Genomic DNA, 12,773 nt, shown 5'->3' with positions numbered 1-12,773 from the left:
TTGGTCGGCGTCGGCCAATTCACAATGGCTTCAATCTTACTGGGGTCAACCGATATACCGTCTTCATTAATCACATGCCCTAGAAATGAAATGCTGGAAAGCCAAAACTCGCATTTACTTAACTTGGCGTACAACTTCTTATCTCTCAAGGTCTGCAGGGCAAGTCTCAGATGATTCTCGTGCTCGCTCGTACTCCCGGAATAGATCAATATGTCGTCGATAAAAATAATGATAAACTCATCTAGGTACGGCTTAAAGACTCTGTTCATCAAGTCCATGAATGCTGCTGGGGCATTGGTTACTCCGAAGGGCATTACCAAAAATTCGTAGTGGCCATATCTTGTCCGAAAAGCAGTTTTCTCGATGTCCTCGGCTTTAACCTTCAACTGGTGGTAGCCTGACCTAAGGTCAATCTTGGAAAAGACTCGTGCTCCTCGTAGTTGATCAAGCAAATCATCGATTCTAGGCAATGGGTACTTGTTCTTAATGGTCACCTTATTAAGTTCTCTGTAGTCAATGCAAAGACGAAGTGTGCCATCCTTTTTCTTAACAAATAGAACGGGTGCTCCCCACGGTGAAGTGCTCGGCCTAACAAATCCTTTGTCCAAAAATTCTTGTAATTGCGATTTCAGTTCTCTAAGTTCGGCTGGGGCCATTCTGTAGGGCGTTTTGGAGATGGGTTGTGTTCCTGACAGGATGTCCACGGTAAACTCTATTTCCCTATCGACAAGGCGGCCAGGCAACTCATTCGGAAAGACATCGGGGAATTCCTCAACAACGGGTATGTCGGCTAACTCAACACTTCCATTCAAATCACTTAGTATACTGCATAAATAACCCTGACATCCTTTTTGGATCAACTTGTAGGCCTTCATGGATGAGATTAAGTAAGGTGGGGGTACTACTCCTTTACCGTGGAAAATGACCTCAGCTTGACTTGGGGTCTTCAATGTGACGCTCTTAGTAACACAATTAATGGATGCATGGTTCGCTACTAACCAATCCATTCCCAATATGACATCGAAATGGGTCATGCTTAATGGCATCAAATCAACCAATAACTCTACACTCTCAATCATAACAATACACTTCCTATAAATGGATGTAACAATCATATTTCTCCCAGATGGAGTAGACACAGATAATACGTAATCAAGGGGTTCTAATTCTCTACTCAACTTCTCGGCGAATATAGTGGACACAAATGAATGCGTAGAACCCGAATCAATCAATACGTATGCATCTTGAGAACAAATTGAAAGGGTGCCTGATACTACCGCCTCGGCATTCTGGGCGTCTCCGGGTACCAATGCAAAAACTCTGCCTTGCCTTGCCTGTATTCTCCCGATGTTGTTGTTCTGTGCAGAGCCCGAGGTGCTTCCATTCCTCTTTCCATCGTCAGTCCCTGCCTTCGGGCAGTCCTTCACACGATGACCTATCTCGCCGCACTCATAGCAAGCTCCTGTTGCCCAACGACAGACCTCGAAATGTAGCTTTCCACAACTCGCGCACACCGGCTTGGCGTTACCTTCCTGATTTGAGTTGCTGGAACTGTCTGTGCTCATTCTCTTCTTGGCATTGAACGAAACTCGGCGATTATCATAATTCTGTCTCTTCCTCTGACCCTCACCTGAACTCTGGTATCGGTTTAAATTAGCTTCAGCCAGGATGGCCTTGTCCAGTACTCCGGCGTATGTCGGCATATTGAGCATATTGACCCGATCTTGTATCGGTCCACGTAACCCACTTTCAAACTTCCTCGCCTTTCGGTATTCGTCGTCAACCATATGAGGCGCATATCTCGCCAGTTCAGTAAAGGCACGATCATATTCTGCGACTGTCTTGTTCCCTTGCATCAGATTCTGAAACTCCGTGGTCTTTCGGTCTCGGACGCTAAGGGGGAAATGCTTGTTGTAGAACAACTCCAAAAATTTTGCCCAAGTCAAACCCGGATTGCTTTCTCGGACCATCATCCACCACCTACGAGCATCGTCGTCTAATGTGAATGCTGCCAGAGATACCTTCTGGGCGTCTGTACTGGGGAAGATCTCAAACAACTTCTCCATCTCTAAAACCCATGCCTCGGCTTTCATTGGTTCTATACCTCCTTGAAATCTCGGCGGTTTCATTTTCTTGAACTCTCTGATTAGGGTTATCGTGTCGTTCCCATACAAAGCCTGCGGTAGAGGTACTTATGGCACTAGAGGGGGTGGAGCTGTATAACGGCCATTCGTCTGCTCGGCCTGCGTGGAAGTCGTACCAGTATCCTGTGGCCTAGGTTGTCTCTGCTCACGAACCAAGCCTTCGACTAACCTTTCCAATCTCTCCAATCTATCTTCTAAACGATCTCGGCCAACTGGAGGTCTACCTCTCCTCATGATGCTAGGAGGATGCAAGATGAGACTTTAAAAAATAACTGAACAGATAATACGTATACAAGTAACAAATGTCTATGCCGAAATGATGCACACGTAGTCAAGTAGCAAGTAATATGATGCAATCCTAACATCATTCTAAGGAAAATCCTATGCTCTTTAGGACTCAAGGTGGGTGATTAACGTACTATAAGGATCTCGTGCTCTGATACCATTCTGTCACGCCCCCAAACCGCCCCTAGTAGTTTGGTGCCGTGATGGCCAGTAATCCGAGATTACCGAAGGCCGACTTACAAGAATCACACACAATCAGAGTATAAAATATGGGGCATACAAGTGCGGAAGCAACATATATACATATACTGAATCTAAATAGTCCATGAGAGCCGTGCTTAAGTCCAATGAAATGACATACATTTTTACAAGGTCTTACAACTTAGATACAATAAGGGAATGAGATACAAAATACATCTTGACCAAAAGGCTTCTCAAGCCGACATATACAAGTACACATGAAATATAGGCTAAGAAGCATAATCTTCAAGATGGTACAAAATGCTAATCCAAAACACGTCGGTAATGCACCCAAAAACACATCGGCTACACGTCTAGGCCTCATTGCCTTCTTGCTCATCACCTACATATATATAGAGAGGGTGAGCTTGGGTACTCAGTGAATGATATTAGAAATAAAGGTTTTTGCATGATTGATATCCAAGATTTCTTTCAAAACAATACATAGCATACTTTACAATCAAGGGGAAAATCGAGTTCATTGCCGGCCTTTCAAGTTCTTTGGATGTTATTACATCTACTTAATACAAGGGGGTGATGACAATTCCAAGACAAGAGTGCAGTTGCATTATAGTCCCCTGCAGCTAAGGACTTTCAAGACAAGAGTGCAGTTGCATTATAGTCCCCTGCAGCTAAGGACTTTCAAGACAAGAGTGCAGTTGCATTATAGTCCCCTGCAACTAAGGACTTTCAAGACAAGAGTGCAATTGCATTACAGTCCCCTGCAACTAAGGACTTTCAAGAAATGTCATCAAAACAAGATAGTGCTTAATATACAAGTAGGGATAGTCATTCATGCTAGATCAAGTACTTTTCAAAACAAGGCAAGACGAGATTTATGAAAGCAAGTGTAACATAGCTTTATTAAAAATACCACTCACATAGTTTCTTCAAACGTCGGGGTCGAGACAAGCCCAAGTCCTACAAACACATGGCAAAGCCTATTGAATGCACCTTCAACAAGTTTCGTATGTACACAATTGATTTCGGAAAACATGCAGGGCACCAACCAGGTTTAGGCCGAGGTTCCACACCTCCTCGCCGAGGTGTGTTCCCGAGGGCCACATGCAAGGAAAAGAGGTCGGGAAACTCTGGGTTTCCCTCTGCTGATGAACATGAAGAACATGAGTGTGAAAACATGAAGAATATGAATGTTCAATCATAATCTGTCATCACAAATCTGGGATTTTCATGCTATGAATTTGAAAACATGGACCTGGGTACCCGTACTTGGAATTCTTGCGGAAATAAACACAAAAACATGATTCTTTATGCAAGCTTTCGGATCAAAACAAGACTTTCTTGAAGAACACATGAATGTCATTTTCTCTTTCTAAAATCGAACTTCAAAACAATGCATGGCTTACAAATCATATCCGATCATGCAATGCAATAACATGAACATAGAGAACATCATGAGCAGATCAAGAATCTAACGTTAGAACACGGATCTAACGGTTCGATCTCTAGGAATCAGGCTTGAAGATCTACTTCCTCACTCTAAAACTCCTTCTTCCTCCTAGAGTTTCTCTCTCTACAAGGCAAGGTTATGATACCAAATGATAGTTTTCTTTACCCGGTTCTGGGGTTAACCCTCTACTGAGACACGTGGCGGCGACTGGTTGGGTTTTCCCTGAAAAGGTGGCTGACAGACCAGACAAAGCATGGTGGAAGGGTGTTCAACAAGTAAAGCGGTATGAGCTCTCTGACGAGGCAATGACATCGGCTAATAACAAGGCGTATTTAACAAGCTACACGGAATGGCACTCCAGCAAGGGGTGACATCGGCTAACAAAAGGACTTCGGCAACTAAGGTGACAATGACCCCGGCTAGGAAGGACAACACTTGACTAAGTTGTGCCACATCTTGGCCTAGATGCGCCACACCTCGGTCTAGGTCATACCACTCCAGGACGAGATCACTTGGGTGGAAGGTAACATCTCGGCTAATGTGTCAAGGCAAAGACGGAGGTCAACAAGGGGTTCCAAGATACTTCTAGACTGAGGATGACCTCGACTTGGAATGATCTAGGCGTAACGTAACCTAGGCTTGGAATAACATCGACTAGCATAACTCAGGCAAGGCGTGACCTAAGTTTCACATCAAGGAAGGAACAAGACAAGCACACTACACTTAGACAAATCACAAGGCTTCAAAACAAGGCATGGATCACATTCGCTCAAGTGAAACAAGTCACAAACATACACATGCAAGCTTAACAAGTCATAATCATACCGATGCTCATGAACATGACGAGGACATAAAATGTGGGTTCCTATAGGTGCTTCAGGACCTGTTATTGCTTCCTTAAAGCTTTCAGGTTTATTTTCTAACAAGTATGTCAGAAAATTTAGACCAAAGAATTTTGATGTTCGTGCTCTCTTACTTCATCTTGGTTCATCATCAGTTAAATCCTGTTGGTCGAAACCATTACTAGTCTCTTATGTTTGATTGTCATTAGTCACTTGACTTTGTGTACAATCATAAGTTCTCTTCTGTGAACTTAATTCATGTCCTCTCTTGTAAGGAAAAACATGTTTAAAAAATATAACATTTCTTGACTCTATAATAGTGTTCACATTTATATCAGGTATTTCTGATTTATAAGTCAGAAACCTATATGCACTACTATTCTGAGCATAACCAATAAACACACAATCCACTGTTTTTGGTCATATCTTAGCCTTTTTCGGAACAAGAACTTCTACCTTTTCCAAACACCCCCACACTTTTAAATATTTGTAAGAAGGTAGTCGATCTTTCCACAATTCATAAAGAGTGCTATTGGTTTTCTTGTGGGGTATTCTGTTAAGAACATAATTAGCAGACAAAATTGCTTCCCCCCACAAGTTCTGCGGTAAGCCTGAACTTAGTAACATGGCATTCATCATTAGTTAAATCCTATTGGTTGAAACCATTACTAGTCTCTTGTGTTTGATTGTCATTAGTCACTTGACTTTGTGTACAATCGTAAGTTCTCTTATGTGAACTTAATTCATGTCCTCTCTTGTAAGGAAAAACATGTTTAAAAAACATAACATTTCTTGACTCTATAATAGTGTTCACATTTATATCAGGAATTTTTTATTTATAAGTCAGAAACCTATATGCACTACTATTCTGAGCATAACCAATAAACACACAATCCACTATTTTTGGTCATATCTTAGTCTTTTTCGGAACAAGAACTTCTACCTTTACCAAACACCCCCACACTTTTAAATATTTGTAAGAAGGTAGTCAATCTTTCCACAATTCATAAGGAGTGCTGTTGGTTTTCTTGTGGGGTATTTTGTTAAAAACATAATTAGCAAACAAAATTGCTTCCCCCTACAAGTTCTGCGGTAAGCCTGAACTTAGTAACATGGCATTAATCATTTCTTTAAGGGTTTTATTCTTCATTTCAGCAATTCCATTTTACTATGGAGAATAGGGTGTTGTAGCTTGGTGAATAATGCCATGTTGTGCACAAAATTCATTTAAAGGTGTATCATATTCACTACCCCTATCACTTCTAACCATTTTAATGATTTCACCAAGTCGATTTTCAACTTCAATTTTGTAGAGTTTAAACATTTTCAAGGCTTCATCTTTACTTCTAAGTAAGTATGCATAACAATATCTTGTGCAATCATCAATAAATGTTATGAAATACTTTTTGCCTCCTCTAGTTTGAACAAATTTAAGATCACATACATCAATATAAATTAATTCTAGAGGTTCGGTTTTTCTTTCAACAGATTTAAATGGAGCCTTAGTTAGTTTCGTTTCTACACAAATTTCACATTTGTGATTATGATCAATTTCAAACTTTGGTATATAATCCAAACTAATTAATCTACGCAAAGCATCAAAATTCACATGTCCTAATCTACCATGCCATAAATTTAACTCAAGAATATAAGCAAAAGATGTGTTATTCTTATTAATAGCAAGTTTTGGTACAACCGTTATTACATTCAACTTAAAGAGACCATCACTCATGTATCCCTTATCGACATACATACCACTATTTGTTAATACAAATTTATCAGACTCAAATACAAGCCTAAAACCATTTTTACTTAACAAAGAACCATAAACTAAATTCTTCCAGATGTCTGGTACATGCAGTACATTGTTAAGGGTAAGGTTCTTCCCTGATGTCATCTTCAAGATCACCTTTCTTTGTTCAGCCACAGTAAAAGTAGAAGAATTTCCCATGAAAAGTTGTTCACCATTTGTAGCCTCATTGTAAGTAGTGAACATCTTCTTATCTGCACAAATGTGACGAGTTGCCCCAGTGTCTACCCACCATTTCTTTGGATTTCTAACCAAATTAGCCTCAGACATCACAGCAGAGAGATTGATGTCATTTACCCCGTCAGAGATGTAATCTAATTCTGTCACATTGGCTTGATTGGTGGTCTTCTTGCTTGTACTTCTGCGATTCGTTTTAGGGCGGTGGAAATCAGAAACTCGATGTCCAGTCTTGCCACAGTTATCGCATTTTCCTTTGAACTTCTTATTGCCATTGTTGTCGCCTTGTTTAGGACCATCTCCAGCAAACTTCCTTTTTTTGTTATGTGGTTTGTGCACTTGTTCAACTACTTTAGCGTTGGACTCAATGGGATTTTTACCATTCCTCTTTTCAGCCTTACGATTATCTTCCTTAATTCTTAGTCTTACAATCAATTCATCCATGGTCAACTCCTTGCGTTTATGTTTTAAATAATTTTTGGAATCTTTCCAAGCCGGTGGTAATTTTTCCCCTAACGCAACGACTTGGAAAGACTCGCTCAGAGACATACCCTCAACATGACTATCATGCAAAATTAATTGAAAATTTTGAACTTGAGAAATTACCGTTTGGGAGTCCACCATGACGAAGTCTAGAAATTTATCAATAACAAATTTCTTTGTGTCGGCATCCTCTGTCTTGTATTTTTTCTCCAAAGAATCCAACAATTCTTTTGCTGTTTTCAGAGGGCTGTAAACATTATACAGCATATTGTCAAGGCTACTGAGGATGTAGTTTTTGCACAGAAAATCAGAATGTTTCCCAGCGTCTACAGCGATAACAACTTGCTGATCACTTTCATCCTTTCATAGTACTGAAGCCTCTTCACGGAAAAAACAGGCTAGACTTAGAGTTGTAAGATAAAACAACATTTTCTGTTGCCATCTCTTAAACTCGGTGCCATTAAATTTTTTCGACTTTTCTCCATGATTTATTGGAACTTGAACATGGTTTTGAATAGGGATTGGAGTCGTTGTAACAATTAGACTTGGAGTACTATTTTCAGCAGCCATAATATCTGATTACAAAAATCAGAAAAATCAAAACACAAATTAATTTTCTAGTTACTCAAACTAGAAAATAAATTATCACACAAAATAATTTTATTTTTCTAGTTAGTAATACCAGATTATTTATACAAAATAATCATTTTATCAAATAAGGGCAAAAATTCCCCTTTTTCCAATATTGACCCAATTACCCAAAATCAACTATTTTGGTACACTAAGATCTTATATTCAAACCCAATACTCATTTATCTCTTATACATCAAAAACCCCTCTTTTCATTTTACACCCAAATCTTAGATTCGTCCAAACCACAACCAAATCTCATCATCTATACACAATAGCAAATAACTAAGCTAAAAACCATATTAGAGTGTAGAAAATCCTTACCTCAAGTATAGAAAACCCAAGCAACAAGGTGGAACTTCAAAGATGACGAAACCCACTTTTACTTAGATCAATACGAAGCTCTTGAAACCCTCTACCTTATTCTCAAAGACACTAGGGTCAAGAACACAATGGATTTAGATGAAACCTTAGAGAGAAAGTGGCTTCTAGAGAAAGAAGCTGCAGATTTAGGGTTTGTGGGTGAGAAAGAGATCAAAAAAGAAGCCAAAACGGCGCTACTGTGAACTGATGTATACCAGGCTCGCTCGAGCGAAGGAGTTCTCGCTCGAGCGACCAGACACAAAAAGGTTGCCTTGCTCGAGTGAAAGAAGCGTCGCTCGAGCGAACAATACAAAGCTTCAGATCTGCAACGCAGAAGCACGCTCGAGCGCAAGAGTGCTCGCTCGAGCGAAGGAACTCAAAACACAAGGCTCGCTCGAGTGCAAGAATACTCGCTCGAGTGAAGAATACCACCCTTCAGGTTTTACAGAGACGCAGATGCACGCTCGAGCGCAAAAGTGCTCGCTCGAGCGAAGAACAGTTTACACAAGGCTTGCTCAAGCGCAAGAAGCCTCGCTCGAGCGAAGATGCCAAAATTTGGGCAACAAGGTTTTGGAAAAACAAGCAACCAACTTGTGCCAAACACACAACTACAACCCAATAACCAACATTAAGGGGAAGACAAGGGAAGCAAGACATAAACCACCCTCCAAACCATACAAACCGGAGTCCAGAACAGCACAAGAGACGGGTCAAAACCAGGGTCGCTATAACCTCCTCCCTTAAAGAATTTCGTCCCCGAAATTTCAAATCAGGCTCTAAAACATAATTGACCTATTCACAACCATGTTATTCCCACAAGTTCAACACTATGACCCATTCTCCAGTCATCTATTCATACCGACTCAATTCACAAGTCCCAATATAAAAATGAAATTTTCAATTTCCCAAAACATTTACAATGTTTAACCAAAGTCAAAATTTTCAAAAATCGTACATAGCATATACAATGCTTCCAAAAATGATACAACATCATCAATATTCCACATTCTCAAAACATATACAATGTTTATATTGAATCCATGTTCTTCCCAAACAATTATAACACATACAATGTTCTTACAAGTTAAAACATATACAATGCTTATACTTTTCATTAACAAAATGAATTCCCAATACGTGCCTATGCATCAACAAACAAATCCGGATATTTCTCCCGAACTTCTAACTCACATTCCCAAGTCGCTTCCTCGACTCCGTGATATTTCCACAATACTTTTACCAAGGGAATTGTCTTACCTCGCAAAACTTGATCCCATCTATCCAAGACCTCCACCGGTCTCTCCCCATACGAGGTATCCTCATGTACCTCTAAATCGGTCCAATATCCAATACATGCGATGGATCCTGCTCATATTTCTGAAGCATACAAATATGAAACACGTCATGAACCCCGAAAATTTGTGGCGGTAATGCCAAATGGTAAGCAACCTCCCCAATCCGTTCAAGGATTTCAAAAGGGTCAATAAATCGATGGGACAACTTCCCACTCTTCCCAAACCTCATTAAACCCCGTCTAGGTGATATCTTCAAAAAGACATGATCTCCCACCTCAAAAGACAAAGGTCTCCTCCTACGGTTGGCATAGCTTTTCTGGCGACTCTGAGCCGTAGCTAGCCTCTTACGAATAAGTACAACTTTCTCTGTCGTTTCTCGAACCAACTCTGGACCTAACAAAGGTGCACCACCCACCTCGGCACAACACACAGGAGATCTACACGGTCAACCATACAAGGCCTCAAATGGTGCCATGCCAATACTCGATTGGAGACTATTGTTATAGGCAAACTCTACCAAGGGAAAATGCCTCTCCCACGAGCCCTTAAAGTCAAGGACACAGCCTCTAAGCATATCCTCAAGGATCTGAATAGTACGCTCGGACTGCCCGTCAGTTTGAGGATGATACACAGTACTAAAAGTCAATCTAGTGGCCAAGGCACCCTGCAACTCTGCCACAACCGAGCAGTGAAACACGGATCTCTATCCGAAACAACCGTCACAGGGACCCCGTGCAACCTCACTATGTCCCTAATATACAAGTCGGTAAGATAATCTACCGAGTCATTTATGCGTATAGCAATAAAATGTGCCGACTTAGTCAATCGGTCAACGACCACCCAAATGGCATCACTACCCCGTTGAGTCCTCGGAAGACCCGCAACGAAGTCTATCGTAACATGCTTCCACTTCCACTTAGCTATAGGCAAGGGTTGCAACAAACCCGTTGGCCTCTAATGCTCAGCCTTCACTTGTTGACAAGTAAGGCACTTTGATACAAACACAGCCACATCCTTTTTTGTACCTCTCCACCAAAACTGGCGACTAAGATAATGATACATCTTTGTGCCTCCCGGATGCATCGCAAGGCGCGAATAATGAAACTCTCGGAGTACTTCCTTTCGTCAAGACTCCGGTACAAACAAACGGTCACGGTATCTCATACTTTGGTCGGGATACACAATCAAACCTACTTTCCCATTTGAAATCTTCTCTCAAAAAGATTCCACCTCAAGGTCACCCTTTTGCGCTTCCAACACTCGATTCACAAGTTTAGGTTGTGCAACTACTGAAAACAAAGTTGCGAATTCAACAGACTCGCCTAGTTGCAAGTCAAACTCATTAAGAGTACCCAATATTTCCCATTCTCAGATGGTGATAGAAGCTACACTGCTAGCTGCCTTTCTACGCAAAGCATCGGCCACATCATTGGCCTTCCCAGGATGATAATGCAACTCAAAATCATAATCCCCTATGAACTCCATCCACTTCCTGTGCCTCAAATTTAAGTCTTTCTGTGTAAACAGATATTTCAGACTCTTGTAATTAGAGAACACTTCAAATTTCTCACCATACAAATAATGCCTTCAAATCTTTAAAGAAAATATCACAGCTGCTAACTCTAGGTCATGGGTGGGATAATTTCTCTCATGTGTTTTCAACTGCCGTGAGTCATAAGCTACCACTTTACCCTCTTGCATCAATACACAACCTAAACCTTCCCGTGAAGCATCACAATAAACTGAATAACTCAAGCCTCTCTCCGGTATAATCAATACTGGAGCAGTGGTGAGTCTAATCTTGAGCTCTTGGAACGACCTTTCACAAGTCTCACTCCACACAAACTTGATTTCCTTTCTAGTCAACTTAGTCAAAGGTGAAGCTAGTCTAGAGAAATCCTTCACAAACCGACGGTAATACCCGGCCAACCCCAAGAAACTACGAATCTCGAAAGCATTCCTAGGTTGTGCCCAATCTTGCACCGCCTCTATTTTGGATGAATCTACAGTCACCCCTTCCCTTGACACTACATGCCCTAGGAATTTAACTTCTTCCAGCGAAAAGTCACATTTCGCAAAATTAGCATACAACTTATGGGCTCTAAGTAACTCAAGTACCACTCGTAAGTGTTCCTCGTGTTCTGCCTCAGAAGGTGAATAAATCAAAATGTCGTCCACAAAGACAACTACAAAACGATCTAAGAATTCACGAAAGATCAATTCATTAAATCCATAAACACTGCTGGAGCATTAGTTAGCCCAAAAAGCATCACAAAAAACTCATAATGGCCATACTGCGTACGGAATGCCATCTCCAGGATATCCTCCTCCATTACCCTCAACTGATGATAACCCGATCTCAAGTCTATATTAGAGAAACAACAAGACCCTTTCAACTGATCAAACAGATCATCTATATGAGGCATTGGGTACTTATTCTTAACAGTAACTCGGTTCAACTTTCTGTAATCAATATAAAGCCGTAATGCTCCATTTTTCTTTTTAGCAAAGAGAGCCGACGCTCCCCAAGGTGAAGTACTAGGGCGAATAAAACCCTTATCTAACAATTCCTGGAGTTAAATCTTCAACTCACTCAATTCAACGGATGCAAATCTATAAGGAGCCATAGAAATCGGTGTCGTGCCAGGCACTAAATCAATAGAGAACTCGATCTCTCGGTGAGATGGTAAACTGACAAGATCCTCGGGAAAAACATCCGAGTATTCACAAACTACCCTCGGCAATTCAACCCGAATTTCATCACATTCACTACTCAAAAAGCTAGCAAGGAGACAACTAAGTTCACTCCGCCCATGCGGATCATACACCGGTGATAAAACTCTATCCACACGGTCACCCAAGAAATAAAAGCAATCACCACTCAAGGTACATACAGTAACCTTCTAACGGTAGCAATCTATAACAGCCCAGTATGACGATAACCAGTCCATACCCAATATGACATCAAAACTATGCATGTCAATCAATACAAAAGCAAAAGGTAATCGACGACCAACAACCTCGATGTCACAACCCCCACATCCTTGTCTTAAGATAATCTCACCACCAATTGGTGACTCTACACAAATAGGA

The sequence above is a fragment of the Camellia sinensis genome, chromosome 7 (assembly GCF_055761805.1).
Source record: "Camellia sinensis isolate YWXY chromosome 7, ASM5576180v1, whole genome shotgun sequence".
NCBI lineage: Eukaryota > Viridiplantae > Streptophyta > Magnoliopsida > Ericales > Theaceae > Camellia > Camellia sinensis.
This window is presented reverse-complemented; position numbering follows the sequence as displayed.